This window comes from Ursus americanus, chromosome 19 (assembly GCF_024610735.1).
Source record: "Ursus americanus isolate L20-20 chromosome 19, mUrsAme1.1.p, whole genome shotgun sequence".
NCBI lineage: Eukaryota > Metazoa > Chordata > Mammalia > Carnivora > Ursidae > Ursus > Ursus americanus.
The window spans coordinates 8,784,466-8,805,829 of NC_142145.1; the positions used below are offsets into that span (position 1 = coordinate 8,784,466).

Genomic DNA, 21,364 nt, shown 5'->3' on the forward strand with positions numbered 1-21,364 from the left:
GGAGGGGCAGAGGGAAAGGGAGAAGCAGACTCCCGGCTGAGCAGGGTACCTAATGTGGGGCTCGATCACAGGACCCCAGGATCATGACCTGAGCGGAAGGCAGATGCTTAACTGACTGAGCCACCCAGGCGCCCTGACCATAAGCACAATTTTTTAATGAGAATTGCTGTGGTACAGGAGTAACAGCCAAAAAATTGTACCCACCCATCATGGGAATTATACAGACTGGTTAGAATGGACCTTCCCTGATAAGAGTGACCAAATGCATCCACTACATGAATTCTGTGGGTGATGACAGGTTCCTGGGTCCCTGTTGAGAGGCTGAACTAAGTTGTGAGTGTGGAGGCCCTGGTGTCAGAGTGACAGGATTCCAGTCCTGGCTCCGTCACCCCCTGTGCAAACCTGGGCAGATGCTCACCCTCCCAGCTCACTAGATTAGATCAAATGAGTTACACATGAGGCCTGTTTAGAACATGACTGGCACATGAAAACAGCTCAGAAATTATAACATGTATGTATCTAATTTATTTCTCTTCTTACTCCTTCCAGAATTTATATCGTTTACCACAGAAAAAAGCCAAGACTTTAAGAATATGAAATACAAATATGTTTAAATTTGCTTGGCTACTTTTTTGCAATTCAAGCTTTAACATTTTGGATAGACATGAAAAAGAGTTGATATTTCTTTAACATTGAAATTAAATATAATTGCAAATATTTAGGTTAACAAACATCTCCAAAAATCCTTTGGGTTTTGTGCTTTCAGTGAAAATAAATACACGTAAGAGGATACAAGTATCCAGTGGGATTACTGGCGTGTGTAAATAGTTTATATGGATATCAATGTCATTTGGACACAGATTTAGAATATTAATGGATACTGAATATTATTTGATTTTCCTGCAAGCCTTCCTGACAACAGCCCTCAGCCCTCCAGCTTTCCTCTAAGTCCATCTCCCTATAAACTGAAAAGGGATTTTCAACAACTAGTAAAAAAGTGGCAATTGTTTTCTTGCAATTTATTCTTTCAACAAATGTTTTTTACATGTCTCCTGTGTACCTACTGAGGATACAGTAGTAAAGGACGGCCATAACCTGTCTTCACCTAAAATGCTCAGTTCCAAGATTTCTACTCTTCTGTTTGCCTTCGATTCCCATTTCATATAATCTGTTGTTCAACATAAAATCCTTCCTATTAGATCTTTAGGATTTTAGGACTCTGGGTAAGGGACCCAGACAGTACAGAGCACAGCTCTTCAAATAGATGAAGGAATTGGGTTTACTCAGCATGTCTGCAGCTGTGCCAGTCCTGCAGGTGGAGAGAAGAGGGGTGTGGAAGGCAGTGCAGGCAAAGGCACCTCACCAGAAGGAATCTCCAGAGATAGAATGGGCTTTCCCTGGACTTCAGAGAACCCACACTGAAAAGATTTACACATGAACTGGACAGCCCTTTGTTCCTGTTTCCTTCTGACACAGATGCTGGGAGGCAGTAAAGCCACCCTCTGTGTCGTTTTACAATAGTTCCTTCTCTTTCCAACAAAAAATTTAAAAAAATAATAATTGGCCAATTTTAATGTTAAATTTAATAAATTTTAGTTGGGTGGAGGAAGTAGTCCAGTGAAACTGAAGCATATGTTGTAGTAACAGGATATTCTACTCATTCACCTTTTTCACATGGCTGCATCACTGTCTTCATCACGTTCACTTGTGGATTTGTTTACCTAACTGGTTTTCTTCCATCACAGTTGGATGATATCCCAGTGTCTCAACGTGTTTGATGCTAATCCCTAGAAATTCTATTCCAAACCCTAAGAACCCAGTCAAAAAGACAGTAAACGCTTAGATTTTAATGACTCATACAATTAATAGTTACAATTTTGAGGTTGTACCCACAGAAATAATCTGTGTAACTAATAAATCTATGTTAAAGTCTTCTGTCTCCTTTTTATTTTTAAACTGATCGTCAAGGGAACTTTATGAGATTCTGAATTGGCATAACTGAGATTTTAAGATCCTACGTCTTCTCCAAACAATGCTTGATTGTTCTAAATAAAAGAATTGAAAGACTGACATGATCTGAAAGATTTTTGTTAGGTAGAAGGTGACTTTTTTACAAGGGATAATTCTAAAAGGAGTAAAAGATTCACCTTACATTTGGACATAGGTTAATTGACATTTTTCATGAAAAACTAATTAGGTAGCTCAGTTTCCAAGATTATTATGTAAACATCTCATGGCCACATTACCACACTTGATACAATCTATTCTGAGTTGTTGATAGTATAATCTTGAATTCTGAATTGCTAGCCTTCAAAGTAATGTGTTGTCCCCCCCCACCACCTGGGTCCTTGTAAACAGTCATTCAAATATTACTGTGTGAAACATAATTTTCACAGGGGCCAAATAACCCCTAGCAAGATATTACGAGATTCTTTTTTCCAAAAAGATCCACCATTATTTATGAAATTATTAGATATTCCTCAAGATATATTATGGAGAAAAGTCATTGATACTTAATTTTTTATATTTACAATATGATGTATATAGTTTGAAAGACCCTTGAGATAAACTAAGGTTGAGGTCTCAGTAGAATTATTTGATAATTGCATTGATTTTGTGTCCTGCCATGTTGCTGAATTGCTGCATGAGTTCTAGTAACTTGGGGGTGGAGTCTTGGGTTTTCCACATGAAGTATCATGTCATCTGTGAAAAGAGAGAGTTTGACTTCTTTGCCAATTTGAATGCCTTTTATTTCTTTTTGTTGTCTGATTGCTGAGGCTAGGACTTCTAGTGCTATGTTGAACAATGATGGTGAGAGTGGGCATCCCTGTTGTGTTTCTGATCTTAAGGGAAAAGCTCTCAGTTTTTCACCATTGAGAATGCTATTCGCTGTGGGCTTTTCATAGATGGCTTTTATGATATTGAGGTATGTTCCGTCTATCCCTATACTTTGAAAAGTTTTAATCAGGAAAGGATGCTGTATTTTATCAAATGCTTTTTCTGCATCAATTGAGAGGATCATATGGTTCTTGTCTTTTCTCTTATTAACATGCTGTATCACGTTGATTGATTTCTGAATGTTGAACTACCATGTATCCCAGGAATAAACCCCACCTAGTCATGGTGAATAATCCTTGTAATGTACTGTTGGATCCTATTGGCTAGGATCTTGTTGAGTATTTTGGCATCTATGTTCATCAGGGATATTGGTCTGTAATTCTCCTTTTTGATGGGGTCTTTGTCTGGTTTTGGGATCAGGGTCTAACATGACTTCACTTTTATTACTCATTTTGTTAGCAGAGTCAAAATGGGATGCGAGGAGGGAGGCAGTGACATGTTCACCATTCCCTTCTGAGTGGTGTTCTGCATGTGCATACAAAGCCTGAAGTTTTATGGGACTTGGTAGAAAAGTGTCAGGATATTAGGGCATGTTGCTACTCCCTGTGCATCTTCAGGTCCTTACAAGAAAGAGTCAGCATAAGAAAGCTAGAAGGGAGCGTGCACCTTTGCTAGGAGAACCTCCTGCCTGGAGCCAACAGTAAACATGACTGGCATAACCTTTTACACTTGCAAAAAGCAAATTCCTTCCTCCAAGCTTAATTTAATTTAAGGATCACTTTCATATTTTGGGGAAAATAGATAAATTAGAGTCTCCTGACCATGTAACTCACTTGACTGCCAAGTGATGATCTAGCTAGCTATCTGGTAAGATATCATATTTCTAGGAAGTAGTAATTGCTATGTATTTAGATATTCTTATCTAAATTTCTATGGGGAAAAGAATTTCAATAAATGGTACTGAATCAATCAGCTATCCCTATGGGAAAAAGTAAATGTTGTTACTTAATTAAACACCATACACAAAAATTAATTCAAGATGGATCATAAGCCTAAATATAGAAGATACAGAAAAATAGAACAAATTTTTCTTGTAGAAAATCTTCATGACCTTTGGTAGAGAACAAATGCTCAAAGAGGACACAAATAACAGAAACATAAAAAAATCAATTGGATTTTGTTAAAATTAAGCATTTCTGTTTATGAAAAGATGCCAGTAAGAGAGTGAAAAGGAAGAGATATTCACAACACTTATATCTACCAAAGAATTTGTGTCCAGAATATATAAAGAATGCTTTTAAATCAATAAGGAAAAGACAACCCAATGTAAACAATGAACACATGACCTGAATCAGGAACTTTAAGAAAAGAATAGCCAAATGGTCAATAAACCTGTTAACAGGTGCTCAACATCATTCCTCCTTCAGTTTCTTGATTTTAAAAATCTACATGTAGACATCTCACAAATTTGTATCTCCAGCTTGAACTCCAGACTTTATGTCCAACTCAACATCTCCACTTGGGTCTTTAGTAAGCAACCCAAACAACATATCCAAAGTACTGGTCGTCCACTAAGTACCTGCTTATGCTAAGTCTTCCTGATCTCAGTAAATGGTAACATCAGCATTGTAATTACTTGGGCCAAACATTCTGGATCAATCCGAGACTTCTTTCCTTTAACACCTCTTATCTAATCTGTGAGAAATTTTGTTAGTGATACCTTTGAAATATACTTAGAAGCCAGACTTCAGAGCACTGGACAGGTCAGCAGCCTGGTTGAGGCCACCACATCTCCATCTCCAGGCTTCACTGCTTACACCGCTGCCTGACTGCAGTCTACTCTCTAAAGAGCAGCTAAAGGGATCTTTTTTATGATGTAAGGCAGATCGTGACATTTTTCTGCTCAAAACATTCCAGTGACTTCCTACCTTAGTGTCACAAAGAAGGAAGGTCCCTACCATTGGACTATGTTATCGATTGAAATGTGTCCCCCCAAATTCACATGTTGAAGTCCTAACCCCTAGTACCTCAGAATGTGACCTAATTGGAAATAGGGTCATTGCAGATGTAATTACTTAAAATTAGGTCATATTAGAGTAGAGTGGATCCTCATAGAAAGGGGAAATTTGGAGACTAACAAATATTCAGGGAGAATACCATGTGAAGGTGAAGGCAGAGTTTGGGGTAATGCTTCTATAAACCAAGGAACACCAAAGATTGCCAACGAAGCAGGGGGAGCCAGGAGAAATCTGCCCCATAGCCTCAGAAGGAACCAACCCTGCAGACACTTTGATCTTGGACTTCTGACCTCCAGAAATGTAAAACAATGATTTTATGTTGTTTAAACCACAGGGTTTGTGGTACTTTATTACAGCAACCCTACCAAACTGATACAACTTATAATTATTTTTTACAACCTCCCCACCCCTGACCGCATTTATCTCCTCCCCACCTCACCACCCCTTTTCGCTCATTCCATCACATCCTCCTGCCCTCTTGCTCCTGGAGCACACCAAGTCGGCTCCTTTGCAACTGTTTCCTCCAACTAGAATAACATTCTCCTGGATAGCCACATGTCTCACTCCCTCCTTACTCAAGGTCACCCTGTCATTAATGCCTTTATTAACCATTCTGCATGAATTAGACCTCCTGGCCCCCAGTTCTCCTTAACCCCTTTGCTACTTTATTTTTTACAAGCACATCTTTATAATATATATTGTTTGTTTACTGCCTGCTTCCTCACTTAAATACACACTATTGTAAACCCTGAATGGTCAGAGACATTATCTGGTTTTTTCAAGGCTACATTCTCAGTTCCTGAATGAGAGTTCCTGAAACATGGTTCTATAAATATTTATAGAATAAATGAATGGATGAATGAGTAATTGAATATATTGTATTTATATAATGTATTTGTATATAATGTATTTATATAATAATATATTTATTACTAGTGTGTTAGTGTTGAAGGTTTACAAAAAATTATTTTAATTGAAGTTTTTAAATGCTTGTTCCAAAAGTATCTGAATGCTTGCTGATTGAGCAATAGAAAGATAAGTAATTAACATGAAAGAGTCATAAGCTTTGGAAATATTTTGTTTTACTATGGAAGATCTGTATACTATTTAGCTTGGGATCCAAAATCTTAAAATCTATACAGTCATTGAAAATAAGAATAGATTAGAGGTCAAGAACTATGAAAACTTTTAGGTAACCAAATATTCTCCAACCCTCAAATACTACTGAAAAATAAACAATTAGCTCTTTTGCAAATGTCGGTCTAAAATTTTAGCCTTGGCACCTGGGTGGCACAGTTAGTTAAGCGTCCGACTCTTGGTTCTGGCTCAAGTCATGATCTCAGGGTCATGAGATCGAGCCCAGTGTTGGGCTCTGCACTCAGCAGAGAGTCTGCTTGAGATTCTCTCCCTCTCCCTCTGCCCCGTCCCCCACTCACGCATGCGTGGGCAGCATGCACACTCACTTTCTCTCTCAGATAAAACTTTTTAAAAAATATAAAAAACATAAAATTGTTAGCCTTGTAATAATTACTATATTTTAAGTTATAGATTCTCAACCAGTAGTGCTTATCAGAATTACATGAGCATCCATTGCCTCAGATGATTTATAAAAATACACATAAGCCCTAGAAAATCCATTTGGTTGGTTTTAGATGAGCTTCTGTGTGAAGCCAAAATGAAGAGGAAAAAAAAAGCCTCCCCCAGTTGATCTTGATGTCTACTCCCAGTTGTGAACCAAGGGTTTAAATGATTATTAGGAAAGGTAAAAGCGTCAGTGCCTTTAAAAGAAGTTGTGTTTTCTGTGCTTTCCTTGCGAGCATTCACAGGTCAAATATGATACGAGAGCATGATACGCTTCAGTTCCCTTCACGACCCCGCAGCCTCCGCCAACCATGAGCAAACTTGCTCGCACAACAGTAGCAGCTTCAGGGAAGTGGTTTTTATTCTCGTAAACAAGAAAGTGGGTTATTCCAGCTGGGATTATTTATTTCTCTCTTCATTCTTCCATCCTTCCTCTAGAGATGAGCAGTGTGGCTCAGTGGACTGAAATGAGCCTTTGCTGCTGGAGATGAGGGCACTAGCAAGGCATGACCATGGAAGTGTCACACTTTCTGGCTCCATGCATTCTCATGAGTCATTTGTGTAGAAAATGAAATTTAAAACACAAAAGTATTCGCAATTTTGCTTCTTTCTTCTACACTATTGAATGTAAAACAAGTTTTTATGTGACCGGTAGCAGGTCCCAAATATAAAATGTGTACCAAGATACCCATTTAACCACATAAGGCAACACTCAGAAACCCCAAAGCACACCTCTGCAGGAGGGCATTTCTGCTCAGCCACCTTGTGGTCCTCAGGCACAGTTCACTTCTAGGTAATCGGACTCTTGTGATCAAAAGCAGTTTCTTCCCTGAGAAGTTGGATTGCATAACTTCATATTGTTGAAGAATAATAATAACCAGAGAAGAACTAAAATTCCCAGTCTCTCCTGGAGTAATGCCTGTCGCTTCAAAGGAAGAAGGGAGAGCACCATGGTTTGGACCCCAGTGGCTCTGCTTTTAGTCAATTTATATGTTCTAGTTTAAAAAAAAAAAACCACAAATACTTTTTATTATATATATTTAGCCAGACAAACAGGTAAAGCAAATGTAGCTCCATTTTTACAACTGGTGGTTTACATACAGAACAGGAGGGTATCCTGTACCCTTCACCTAGAATCAACAATTGTACTGTTCTTGCAACTTTCATGTAGATTTCAAAAGTTTCAAAATAAATGTTGGGGGGGGTAGAGTAAGCATTACTGTAAATTCTTGTTTCATTGTGATAATCTTGAATATACACCCAGCGATGTCCGTAGTATTAAATATAATGGAAATACGCATCGTGGCTCTGAATAAAATGTACCGTGGCAGCACTATACATGCATTTCTAGAAGTACTGTATCTCAAATAACTTAGATGCAAAATAGCTTTATGTAAAATGAAAACCTTGATATCCTATCAAAGATGCACATGAAAGGTTTGAACAAATTGGTTCATGGAATCTTAAAGGCTCTTGCTATTAAAAACAAATGAATAAATCACATTCAAAAGCCATGAGTCTAGACAGAAAGTTTCATCCCTTTCAAGCAACTTAGAAAATAATAAATATATATAAGCAGACATTTGATCATAATTTTTTTCAGGAAAGTATGTAAATAAGTCTGATTACCATCACTTATTATATCAGAGTATTACTAATCTTAACAAAAGAAAAAAAATCCAACCTAATTTGTAAATCACCACTTCTTTGAAGCTTTCACTGACCCTTTCAAGGGATAGTAATTCCTTCTTCCCACCATCTTGGCTACACAGGACGTTACATATACATATTTGGTGTTTAATGTATAGCACTGCACTAAAATGAATTAAATCAGTGTATTTATTTATTGCAAAGCTAATAATATTTTTAAGAGCTGATCTCATGTAGCCTGGGCTGAATGTTCAATAAGAGTTTGAATGAACAATGATTGAATTGATCAATGGACAGATAGACAAGATAGAATTTTCAAAAATTCAGAATGGTTATAAATACCCAAATCACACTGCTCCCCCAAAACCATTCAAATAAAGGCTACTATGTTTACTATCAGTTGCTTGGGAATGGCTACACATGCATTCACATAAATTTCAAAAATCTTACTTTTCATATGGCAATGTCAGAAGGCAACATTTCTATTACATATTTTCACAAAACTAGAAAACTGAAAAATGCCATCTGTGCAGATACAGCTAAATCAATAAGTACGGTGTATCTCTGAAGCAGAACCACTAGGTGATTTGTAATATGCGTGGGCACACACACGCACACGCACTCGTACACACAGGGATTCATACAGGGATTTGGATGTGCACGGTGTGGGAATGGTTTGAAGGTACTCTGTAAGGCTCTCGTCTTTGCATGTGGTGCTTGAGTGTGTGGTACACAGAGCTGGCTATCTGCACGGGAGATCGATGTGAGGTGGTGGAGAGCAAGAAGCTGACTGAAGCCCATGTCAGTTCTTGTGGCCTCTGACCTTGGTGGGATGAGTATCCTTCTGAAGTCTTCACAGTGCTCAACACAAATGTCTGGCTCAGGACCCGACAGAAGGTGGGGCATTTGCAGTCCCCACCACTTCCTGGTTCATGGCCAAAGACTTGAAGCCTTCTTGCTGGGTCCTCACATGGCTTAAGGGGCAAAAGAGCTCTCTGGGGTGTCTATTATAAAGGTACTAATCCCGTCCATAAGGACCAATCTAATCATCCTGATCTAATCACCTCCCAAACGTCCCACCTCCTAATACCATCACAGTGGGGGTAAAGATTTGAACATACAAATTTACAGGGGGACACAAATATTCAGTTCATAATAGTGGTGTTGGTGAGAAATCCTGCAAAAATGAGGTGCTCATATACATGTCCAACTTCCCTCCTGAAAGAAGGGGAAAAAAACCTCTGCTCCTTCCTGAGTATTCTGAGTTCATACTGTAACCCTTTGGAATGTAAATACATTTCTCCAGGGGAAAGACAGCACCATTATATCCAGCAACCCAGGGATGTCTCCGAGTCTCAGGTCTGAGTCACCCCCTTTCCTCCTTGAACTGAAAACAATACCTCCGAAAAGCAAACTCTCTCCAGTTCCATGCAAACAGTCATAAATTACCTGATGAGGACTGCCTTGAGCCCAGGTCCCAGGTTTCAGTAAAATGTGCTCAGAAAGCTCTCATGATGGATGCAGAAATAGAAATATTTTCTTTAAAGCCCCACAAGGGGTCAGCAAACATTTTTCTGTAAAGGGCCAGATAATAAATAATTTAGGCTTTGAAGACCACATATGGACTCTGTCACGTATTCTTTTAATTAATTAATTAATTAATTAATTTCATTATATTTAAAGATTTTATTTGAGAGAGTGGGGCAGGAGGGGCAGAGGGAGAGGGAGAAGCAGACTCACCACTGAGCAGAGAGCCCCACACGGAGCTTGATCCCAGGACCCTGAGATCATGAGCTGAAGGCAGATGCTTCACTGACTGAGCCATCCAAGCGTCCCTCTTTCATTTTTTAAAAACTCTTTGAAAAATGTAAAAATCTTCTTAACTCAAGCCCTCTTTCAAAAACAGGCTCCAGGCTGGATTTGGTCAGCAAGGCAGTTTGCCTGGTAGAGAGAGAGAAAAAATATTGACCAGATCGATAGCTACTGTATCAGATACAAGGTGTGTGTGTGTGGCGGGGGGGGGAGGGGGAGGGTATATGTTAAATTTGCTCCAGCAAAGAAATCACATCTGGAACAGCAGCTGTAATTACAGTCAGGGCCTGATTAAGTGGCTAATAGTCTTCCATTCTTGAATACTCATCTGTTTTCCACAAGAGCAAAATAGGAGAGTTGGATGAAATCACCACCCCTATATCATTTTAAGCCCTTGATGATGGCGATATTTCCTACAATGTCTTCAGGAATATGAGACTGCCTTTGGTTTACCATTTTCAAAGGTAGAGTCAGTTCCAGTGGTTTCCATCTGACTCCCTTCTAGCCCTCAGTCTGTAATCGGGTACCATGGGGAAGCTGTTATACATGTATTCTAAGTACCCGTTCTAGAACCAGGAAAATAATTTATATATATATATATATATATATATATATATATATATATATATATATATATATTATATATATATAAATATATATTTTATTATATATATATAATATTATATATATATTATATATATAAGTATATAAAATGTGTATGTGTATATATATATATATATATATATATATATATACACACACACTGAGTAGCAGCATCTTTTTCTTAGTGGGATCTGGACTTCCCTTCATTTGAGGGACTCTGGATGTGTGAATTGGGGATAGATTAAGGGGCATGACCCTCTTCTTCCATGATTTAATTCATTCTTCAGTTCATCAGACCTGCAGATTTTCTATTTATACAGATCAAGTAAGACTTTACTACACTGCCCTTCGGTTTCGGCTCTAGGTTGACTAATTGAAATCAAACTATGGGCCATTACATTAACCATACTCACCCTGCCTTTCGGTGATTAAGTCCTTCACTGCCTCCTGCTACCCTGGGTTCCCACTATCCCCGTTTGTTTGAGAGCACACTTCCATGTCACGGTTCTCTGCTAACGGTGACATGGAAGACAGCACAGAGGTCTTCAAAAGTGCTGGAGCTCCCTCGTGAATTTATTCCTCATGGCTGTGGTGAAAGATGTGTCTCTGGGCCTTCCCAGACTAGGTCTGACATTATAAATCCGCTCTAACATCCCCATGTCCTGAAACCTTTTTATTGGACAGCTTTATTGAAATATTAATTCAGTAAGATTTTCAAACCATTGTATCATTTCTAATTTCATTTGATCTTAGCAAAGTGAAAAGGTGCAGAATAATTTTCACGTTTTTTGAAATGGGAGTAGTAAATCTCCAGAAATTTTAGTGATGTGGATCGGTAAATCAAACAAGACATTTTTTTGACTTAACAAATTCTTAAAGTTCAACTTTTATAATAATTTCAGTATCTCAACCTATATAGAACACTCGAAATACTTTCGCTCCGAACATATCTTTATCATCTGTAATGTTATTGTATCATCAGATGTGAGGACAACAACCCTACACAGAAATATTACAGAGATTATTTATTACTTGTCTGCTGATAACGCTTTTTTAGAAGAACAAAACCATCCACTGTTACTTTTTTAGTCAAAAATTAGAGTTACCTGTCTGTTCATTAATCTCTTTACTCCAAAGCATTCTACTTCTCGGGACTTTATTGTGAAATCATTGGGTATTACTATATTACATTAATTTTTTTTTACATTTTTAAAGTAGCACCTTTAATGGCTTCCTGCAGTAGCAAACACCTTCAGTATTTAGCTGAAAATGTCTATTCTATGTCTACTATTTTATGACATACAGAATATGGGTTTAAACAAATGTATGATGACATGTATCCACCCTAATAGTATCATAGAATCTTTTCACTTCCCCAAAATCCTCTGGGCTCCATCTATACATCCCCCCAACCCAATCCCTAACCCAACCACTAATCATTTACTGTCTCCGTAATTTCGACTTTTCTGAATGCCATACAGTTGGATTCATACAGCATGTGACCTTTTCACATCGGTTTCTTTCTCTCAGTAATATGCACTTTAGGTTCTTTTTCATGGCCTGAAAGCCCATTTCTAGCACTGAGTAGTATCTCATTGTCTGAATGTGCCACTGTGTATTTATCTTTTCACCCATTAAAAGACATCTTCGTTGCTTCCAAGTTTTGGCAACTATGAATAAAGCTGCTTATAAAGCTTCACGTGCAGGTTTTTGCGTGTACACAAATTTTCACCTCTTTTGGGTAAAAACCAAGAAGTGCGGTTGCTGGATAGTATAGAAAGAGTAAGCTTGATTTTGTAAAACTGCCAAACTGTCCTCCAAAGTGGTTGCACTATTTTTTCTTCCCCAATAGCAATAAACGAGAATTCCTGTTGCTGCACATCTTCACCAGCATTAGGTGTTGTCAGTATTCTAGAGTTTGGCCTTTTTTATAGGTGTGTAATGATATCTCATTGTTTTAATTTGCATTTTCCTGGTGACCTATGATGGGAACATCTTCTCATATGTTTCCTGGCTGATGACCATGTTTTCATTTTTATGTAATGGTACAACTTCAATCCTCTGGGTATTCTGTTTGGAATTAAGCCTTTGATCTCTCTGTGTTATTAATTTTTCATGATATCTCTATGTAATTAATACCTGCTTTGTGCATTTTGGAGTATAATAGGTATGGGAAGACAGAGGCGGGCGTTAAGGGCACGAGCACAGTGGACCACTGAAGCTACTTCTGCAGGATGAGCAGACCCTGACAGCGGGAAGTTGACTTAAGCAAAGTACACTGAATGACCAAGAGAACCTTGAGAGCACAAATGAGCAGTTTATTTTACCTCAGAGAACCAAATATTATAACATAAAAAGGATAAAAGTTGGAAATTTTGACTCCAGGCTCTACTAGTTACTGTTAAAAAAACCTGATCAACCTGTTTGAATGTGTCTGTTTTCTCATATGTTCTATGGGCATATTAATCATATTTATATCGTGGGGTTACTATGAGAATTAAACATGGTTGTAGATGTAGGACCTGTTACCTGTGTGTCAAATAGTTCCTCTGTCTGTATTCTCCTCTTGCTGGAACAGAACCAGGCTCCTTCCCCAGCCTTGCCCAGTAGTACACTGTGACCTATGAGTAAGTTCTAGCCAATGAGTGAAAATGACATAACATTTCCAAGCCTGGTCCATAAGATCATCCGTGTTTTGTGCCCATTCCAGGAGGCTGGAAAAGAGATAATCCCTAAGAAAACTTAAAAATTAAAAAATGGCAGAACTTTTCTTATCCTGTGTCCAGAAGTGATTGCATGAACGTGGGCCACACCAGTGACATTACCTGACAAGTACTGCTGGGCAAGAAATAAACTTTTTTTTTCTTTAACTTTATACATTTGGGGACTGATTATTACAGAGCTTGCACTAACCTAAATAAGACACTATTTATTATTTTGAAGTTCATGACTAGAGGCAGGGTTCTTATGCCAAACTCTGAAGAGAGTATTTTATTTATGAGCTATTAAATTACAATATAATGAACTACAAAAAAATCTTATTGCATATCTACTTTGTGTATATTGAATATACATAAAGATGCAAATAGATCATCTTCCAAATAAAGGATTTTGAAATTTAGTACGTGAAGCAATACATAGAGTACATAAAATTAACCACATGTGGTAAGTCCAGAATGCTCACTATTACACAACAGAACTGCCAAAGGATTTTGGCTTTTGGAGATGCCTGAGAATGAACCCAGGACAAATAGTGTGTGATCCCATTTATATGTGGAATCTAAAAAACAGAATAGTGGTTGTCAGGGGCTCTGTGTAAAACCCTCTGTGTCTGTGAAATGTGTGTGTTTCTCTTTGCTGCTGTATAGTTTCTATTAGTTGTTTATAATTATTTTAGTTATACATAGATATATAATGTAAATTATACAATATCAATTTCCAAACAGCTTTGCAGTCTATTTTAGCATTATAAAGTATCATTTTATATTTTAATTACACTATAAAACTGTTATTTTTGAAAATGAAACTTAACCTGGAAGTTTATAGAAGTGGCTTATATTTAACCTTTTTGAGAAAATAGATGAGCACCGTCTAAATAACATATTTGCCATCCTCTGGTTTATGCGAAGGGAAGGGGCCAGGATTTTTACTTCTGAGTTCCTTCATGTTAAACGGAGACATGATACAGCCAAGAACCAAAACCAGAAAAATAAGAAATGGAGTTACATAAGTTGGAATCAGGTTGGGATAGGTATGGAAATAAGGATTTTGAAAATCAGTATTTAGAAAGCCGGCAAACAGGAACAAGCCTGGGTATAAAGACTGGATGAAGGAGGGTTAATGTCCGTGTTCATGGACAGGAACAGGAAGGGCCACGTAGAACCGGCATGACCTCACTGGTTTTGTCTCTTTCACACGACTCACGCTCAAATGTTAACTTTCAGCAAAACCAGTTTGGCAATTGTCTTAAAAGCCATTAATAATTTATACTTATTTGTGCCTCCCTAGATGTCTCCTAATAAGCTTTTTAAAATAAACTTTATTTTTTTAGAGCAGTTTTAGGTTCATAGCAAAATTGGGTGGTAAGAATGGAGAATTCCCATACACCCTCCTCCTATACACATACAGCCTTTCCCATTATCAACATTCCCCACCAGAGCGGATGGCAGTGAATAAGGATGGACCTACACTGACAAAACATAATCACCCCAAATCCATAGTTTACCTTAGGGTTCACCCTTGGTGTTGTATAGTTTATGGGTTTCAACGAATGTATAACGACATGTATCCATCATTATAGTATCACACAGAGTAGCTTCATTGCTCTAAAAATCCTCTGTGCTCAGCCTATTCCTCTCTCCCTCCCCTGTGACTCCTGACATCCACTGACCTTTTTACTGTCTCCATAGTTTTGTCTTCTCCAGTATGTCACATGTTGGAATCATATACTATGTAGCCTTTTCAAATGGGCTTTTTTCACTTTGTGATATGCATTCAAGTTTCCTCCATGTCTTTTCATGGCTTCACATCTCATTTCGTTTAAGCTCTGAATAATATCCCTTTGTCTAGATGGACCAAAGTTGATATATCCATTCACTTACTGAAAGACATCTTGATTGCTTCCAAGTTCTGTTAATTATGAATAAACCTTCATGTGTTGGACCAAATGTTTTATGTATACGTAAGATTTCAACTCCTTTGAGTAAACTGGAGGGCAATTGTTGGATTATATGATAAGAGTATATTAAGTTTTGTAAGAAGTCACTAAATTGTCTTCCAAAGTGTCTGTACAATTTTACATTCCCACCAGCAATGAATGAGAGTTCCTGTTGCCCCACATCCTCATCAGCATTTAGTGGTCGGTGTTTTGGATTTCACATTCCAATAGGCATGTTGTTTTAATTTTTAATTGTTTGAAAATGCATTTCCCTGATGACATACAATGTTGAGATTCTTTTCATGTGTTTATTTGGTATCTGTATATTTTCTTTGGTGAGGTGTCTATTCAAATCCTTTGCTCATATTTAAATTGATTTTTCTTTTGTTTTCTTACTATTGAGTTTTAAAAAGAGTTCTTTGTATATTTGGGATAACAGTCTTTATTAGATATGTCTTTGCAAATATTTTCTCCCAATCTGTAGCTTGTCCCCGCATTCTATTGGCAGTATCTTTAAGGAAGCAGAAGTTTTCAACTTCAATGATGTCTAACATCAATTGTTTCTTTCACAGACTGCTTTTGAGTTGTCAAAGTCATCACCATTCTCAAGGTCATCTAGGTTTTCTCCTAGGAAATCTTCTAGGAGTTTTATAGTTTTGCATTTTACATGGAAGTCTATGATTTTGAGTTAATTTTGGGGAATGATGTAATCTAATAAAGCTTTAATAGAGATTTTTGTACTTTATTACATGGAATTGCTACAAATTGTTACATAGTTTATTTGATATTAAGAAATTGTTTTTTAGAAAACATGCTACATAAGCAACAGATAAAGGTTTAGTTTTGGGTTAATTACAAAGAAAAATCAAGACCCCACGTATCTGTTGAATTATGTTAATGATCTATTCAGATTTGATCACTCTAGTACAGTCTTCCTAAGACTAATGTTATACAGAAAATTTTCCAAAGTTAGAGAACCAGAGAGCTTGTTTTTTGGTAAAATTAACAATTGATAAAAATTTTTCACTACTTTTATGTACCAGGCGTTATCATGCCCTCATTTTATAGATGACAAAACTTGTAATCAGAGTTTAACCTACTTGTGCAGGAACTCAGAACTAGAATGGTCACTAAAACTCAGAGTTTTCCACAGGTTTTCAATTGTTCTGAGTGTGGGATTGTCCTGGTCAGACCATTTTCAAATTCCTCTATCTCCTTTCTCGGTTAACTCTTACTCAGTTTCAGTTTTCCTCAGTGCATATGATCTTCTTTAATGATATTTATTGCTGCTTTATCCTAAAACAATGTTTCATTCCCATCACAAAACAGTATGGCTGTTTTATTTATTTACTCCTCCAATGTTTTGTTTCAGAAAGAAACTCTCTAAAATAGTACAAATGCCTTAATCAATTTGAAGAAAAGACGTAAAGAAATGCCAAATAAGTTCCATCAAGTTAAAATCATTTGTTAATCTAGTCATCTAAATGAGATAACTATTCAGTTATCTAATGAATAAGAGAAAGAATCTATCTACAAACAAATTTTACTGAGTCAGGTATGTGACTAGCTGTGCAGAACATAATAAAATCACTGTACATATTATGTAGTTTCATAAAGTTTGTAATCTATTTTGGGAGGTAAGACAAACAGGATACAATGTGTTACTCAACTGCTAGGGGGTAGTCACAGACTCCAAGTGTAATAATGAAAAAAATTTTGTGAAAATTTAAAAACAGTTTACATGTTGTAACATTTTAATGATTTTTTGAATTATTTCATTTTTAGAATAATTGTACACTTCCTTGAGAAACAGATATAATCAGCAGCCACTTCTACAAATCAGGAATCTGAGGCTAAGCAAAGCAGATCATGTGCCTAGTGTCAAAGGGCAGGACACACTTAAGCCAGGACTCAAACCTATTCTTCCCATTATTTTTTCATTACACACTCCTGGGGACATCTGTGGATTACAATAGCTGGGGTAGGTTCTTGAAGTGAATACTGGATATGAAATGATTGTTGAAATTTAAATGAGCAATGAAATCCAAGATCACAGAATAGAATTAAGGCAGGTGATGAATCAATGTGTGCTAATAATAAGTGAATTAGTGTGCACAGTTTGAAGGGTTTATGATATATGATATCATAGTAAGTAAGACTGTATTATACAACGGCAATCAATATTGGTTGTTGATTTGCAGTTTCAGTTTATAATAATGTGTCATTCTCTACTTCTGAATTCCTGAGGTGTATTGATACATAATCTGGGAATATACAAGCAAAGGATACTGGAAAATGCTAAAGGCATCATGACTCATAACTGATATATCTCTGAAATAGTATACGTAATGAAAACCCAGAAAATATAAATGTACACTCTATATACCCAGGTTATTCTTTCTTTAGCTGAAAATGAAATATGATTATCTTAAGGGACCGAGAGCCCATAATGTGATATAAAAGAAGAAAAAAAACTGTCCTTGAACCTGAAAAATTATCAGCGAATCAGTGATTTACTGACAAGTCTGATTCAGCAGAAAGTTGGCTTTAGAAAGTTGAGTACCCTGGAGAAGGTTCAGCAGTTTTACATGCATAGTCATAAATCTAAATTACAGGAAAGTAATGGTGATTTAATTCACATTATACTATTTATTCCAAAGTTTTCCACTTGGTTAAAATATTAATATTCTGAATAAAAGTCTCAGACTAATATTGTGCAAGGACAGCCCACCAGATCTCACTTCTCCTCCTTAGTGATGTATAGAAGCAACCAGAAGGTAATAAAGTACATTTGAAATATTGTTACTCATCAAAGGTATAATAGTCAAGAGAATAAAAATTATTATAAAACACTTAGCAAATCCAAAGTGCTACAGGAATGCTAAATGATGGGAGAAGGCTTGCCAGGCTGGTGTTGGAAATCTGTTAAGCAATTCAAAATGTATTTCTTTCTTTAGAAGAGAACCAAGTGGTTATAAGTAATTAAATCCAAAGTGTACCAGTGATATAAAAAGTGGATGTCGAGTGTGTGTTTGCATGTGTGTTTGGGCCCATGCCTATGATAAGGCACAGAAAAGAAATACAGAAACAATTTCAGTTATTTTATTTTAAACGTCTGTATCATAGGGGTGCCTGGGTGGCCCAGTCAGTTAAATGTCCAACTCTTGATTTCGGCTCAGGTCATGATCTCAGGGTCATGAGATTGAGAACCATCTCGGGCTCCATGCTTAGTGCAGAGTCTGCTAGAGATTCTCTCTCCCTCTCCCTCTGCCCCTCACCCCACTCATGCTCTCTAAACAAACAAATAATAAATCAAATCTTAAAAAAAATAAAAAGTCTGCATCATATAAAGTGCGGTAATTTGAATTCAAGGTGGCTGTATTAGTCATCCACTATACACCAAATGCTGTTTGTTAACTAAAATTAAAAACAAACAAACAAACAAACCATTTAGACATTAGGAAACCCTCTCAGTCTTGAGCCGGGGTGGGAAGAGGGGAGACGAATACATAAATGGGTAATGACTCTAAGAGTAATGACTCTAAGAGTAAGGTTAAGACTCAAGTAAGGGTATTAGTGTTACTGTGATTCTTTGGCTATGGAAGCACAGATACCAGTACAACTGCCACAACTTACACCCGTGTCCCCCCTCTCGAGAATGAACTGGGGCTGAACTGCCTTGGTGGTGTTGTGCTTGCTGGGGTTCTGTTTTCGTTGTCTCTTTAAATCATCGCTGGTTGAGATCGCTACAATTTTACCTTAGTGATAATTCTGAGGGCAGGAAAATACCTGTCACAAATATTAGAGTAAGTTGTGAGAACCTTACACTGACACGCTATGACCCAGCTCCAGGATAATCTGGAATTATAAATTGTTAATATTCTGGTTGTTTGTGTGACTTAGAGTAGACAGCTTCTCAAAAGTAAGCATTTCATTTTAAAAGAAGGAAATAACCCTTTACTACTCCTTTTGTATATAGCATAGAGCATATTTTTTGCTGTATGATATAATAGTGCTTTTTTCCTAGTTATACCTTCTGCAGATTGGCACACTGACATATTGCATAGTTTGTTATTAACCTCCCTACTGAAACTGGATAAATGGATTTTTTTCAGCCTTCTGAAGGGAAAAAGAAAACTCTTCAAGGAAATTCCTTAATATTTAACTAAAAATCTCCTAATTGCTAATAAATGATAAATCATTTTTGTAGTTTGACATATGTCATATTTTTCTCTCTATACCCAGAGTCTGAATTTGTAATAAAAGAGATTGTTATCTTATAGTCCAATTAATGGATATATCATTTAATTTTAGTCTTTTGCCAATAAAATGATCTTTGAGTACTCTGGCACTGGTCTTAAATCATAAAGAGACTCATTCTAATAACTTTCTTCCCTTACTCTGTGCAATTATTTCAGGCTTATCATTTGCCACTCATTTTGGTCCTATTTGAAATTTTAGGATCAGCTCTTGGTATCTGATTAATTAAAAACCAGAGATGCAGCTTATGTGATTTCCAAAAGGAAAGGAACTCTCTGGCACGCTAAAAATCTCCTCCCACTGTTTATACTTATTTTTAAAAATGCAATCCTGGCAGCAAATAATACCACAATCTGTAAGTAATAACCTGTTGGGATGGCTGGAGGGGGAGCAAATTGATGATGGCGATTATAATCAATAGTGTGGGAATCAGTAATGTTTCATGAATAATTTAGTTTTATGTTTCTTCCTTAGGAAAAAAAATCCAGTAGTTGAGCAAACAGATGTTCTCATTACAACCTGTCACTCATCTCTAACCTCACATTACTGGCTAGTTATTTAAAGCAAGATTTTATCTGGAGGAACAAGTACCAACACTGTTACTCTTCAATAAAACCCAGCAAAACTTTGAAAGAGCAGATTTCCAGGGACAAACCAACCCCTTGGCTCCCCAGTAAAGTTTATTAGCTCTAAGCCATGCTGAGCAATATTTCTTAAATAAAATGATAGCTCTGCACAATCCTCTTGAAAGGGTAGGGAGAATCAGTGGAATGACATTAAGCCACAGTATGCCAACCAATAGGTGACAAGCTCTAGTGAACATTATGAATCCATTATGCATGAGCAAACCCGAGGGAGCCCCTCTTCAACCATTCCTCCCCAGCCCTCCAACCAGCTCAGGGCATTCTACTGAGAACCAAACATGCCCATAAAAAACAATTAAGAAAGACAATTCCTTATACCATTTATATGTGGAATCTGAAAAAGTTGAACTGGTAAGAACAGAAAGTAGAAGGGTGGTTACCAGGGGGGTGGGAGTACTGGGGAGATGTTGTTTAAGGGTACAAACTCAGAACTAGTAGACAGATAAGTCCTGGAGATCTAATGCAGAGCACAGTGATTATAGACAATAACACTGTATTGTTAACTCCAAAGTTGCCAAGACACCAGATCTAAATTGTTCCTACTGCAAAAAACAGATGATAATTATGTGACCCAATACAGGTGTTAGCTGGCACTACTGAGGTAAGCATATTGCAATATATAAATGTATCAAATCAATAGGTTGTATGCCTTACACTTACACAATGTTATATGTCAGTTATATCTCAACTATAAAAGAAAAAAGGCAACTCCTCTTTCTCCTTCCTCTTGACAACACTACACTGTCATCTACCCTGTCCAGGGATTAAAAAATCAAGACAAGTAAACAACTGTGGAAAGATGATAGTATCTTCAGGGTTTGACAGACAAAAATTTTTCTATTTTTCTCTGCATCTTTATAAAAGAACCAACAGAAAATACAATGGGAGAGGGTGTTGAGAACACAAGGAACAGTGGATTTCGCTGGATCCAGCCTCAACTTTGTCTGCAGCACTATACAATGACCGCATTCCAAAACAGAATTACAGGTACTCGACAACAAACTGAACCTCAAGTCCGAAAAGCAAGCAATGCAGCGCATTACTGCAGAAAAATTTCAGAAGAAAGGCAGTGTCCCTTTTAATGTTAATTGGTGCCAAAAAAGACTGATGATATCTTTACTCCTTCAGGATCTCCATCTTCGTCCTCAGATAAGTGTGTTGTTACGGGGGGGGGGGGGGGGGGGGAATCTAGATAAATTCCTTAGCTGTTCTATCTTGCCTGGCCCATCCCTACCAACCACATTATGACCCTAGTTTCCTCCACAACAGAAATTCTGGAGCCACTGCTGCTCCAAATTGAA

At 37.2% G+C, this 21,364-nt stretch overlaps 1 protein-coding gene across 3 annotated transcripts in view; it reads right to left on the reverse strand.

The window, feature by feature from the left end:
- CCDC102B (coiled-coil domain containing 102B) overlaps positions 1–21,364 on the reverse strand; it is a 282,169-nt gene that overhangs the window by 234,687 nt on the left and 26,118 nt on the right. For all 3 annotated transcript variants that reach the window (XM_087869740.1, XM_087869738.1, XM_087869739.1), the window contains exons 2-3: positions 9,828–10,028; positions 9,537–9,661 (exon numbers count right to left, since the gene is read on the reverse strand). The gene's annotated coding sequence lies outside the window, so the exon portion shown is untranslated. The remainder of the gene's footprint in view (positions 1–9,536; positions 9,662–9,827; positions 10,029–21,364) is intronic.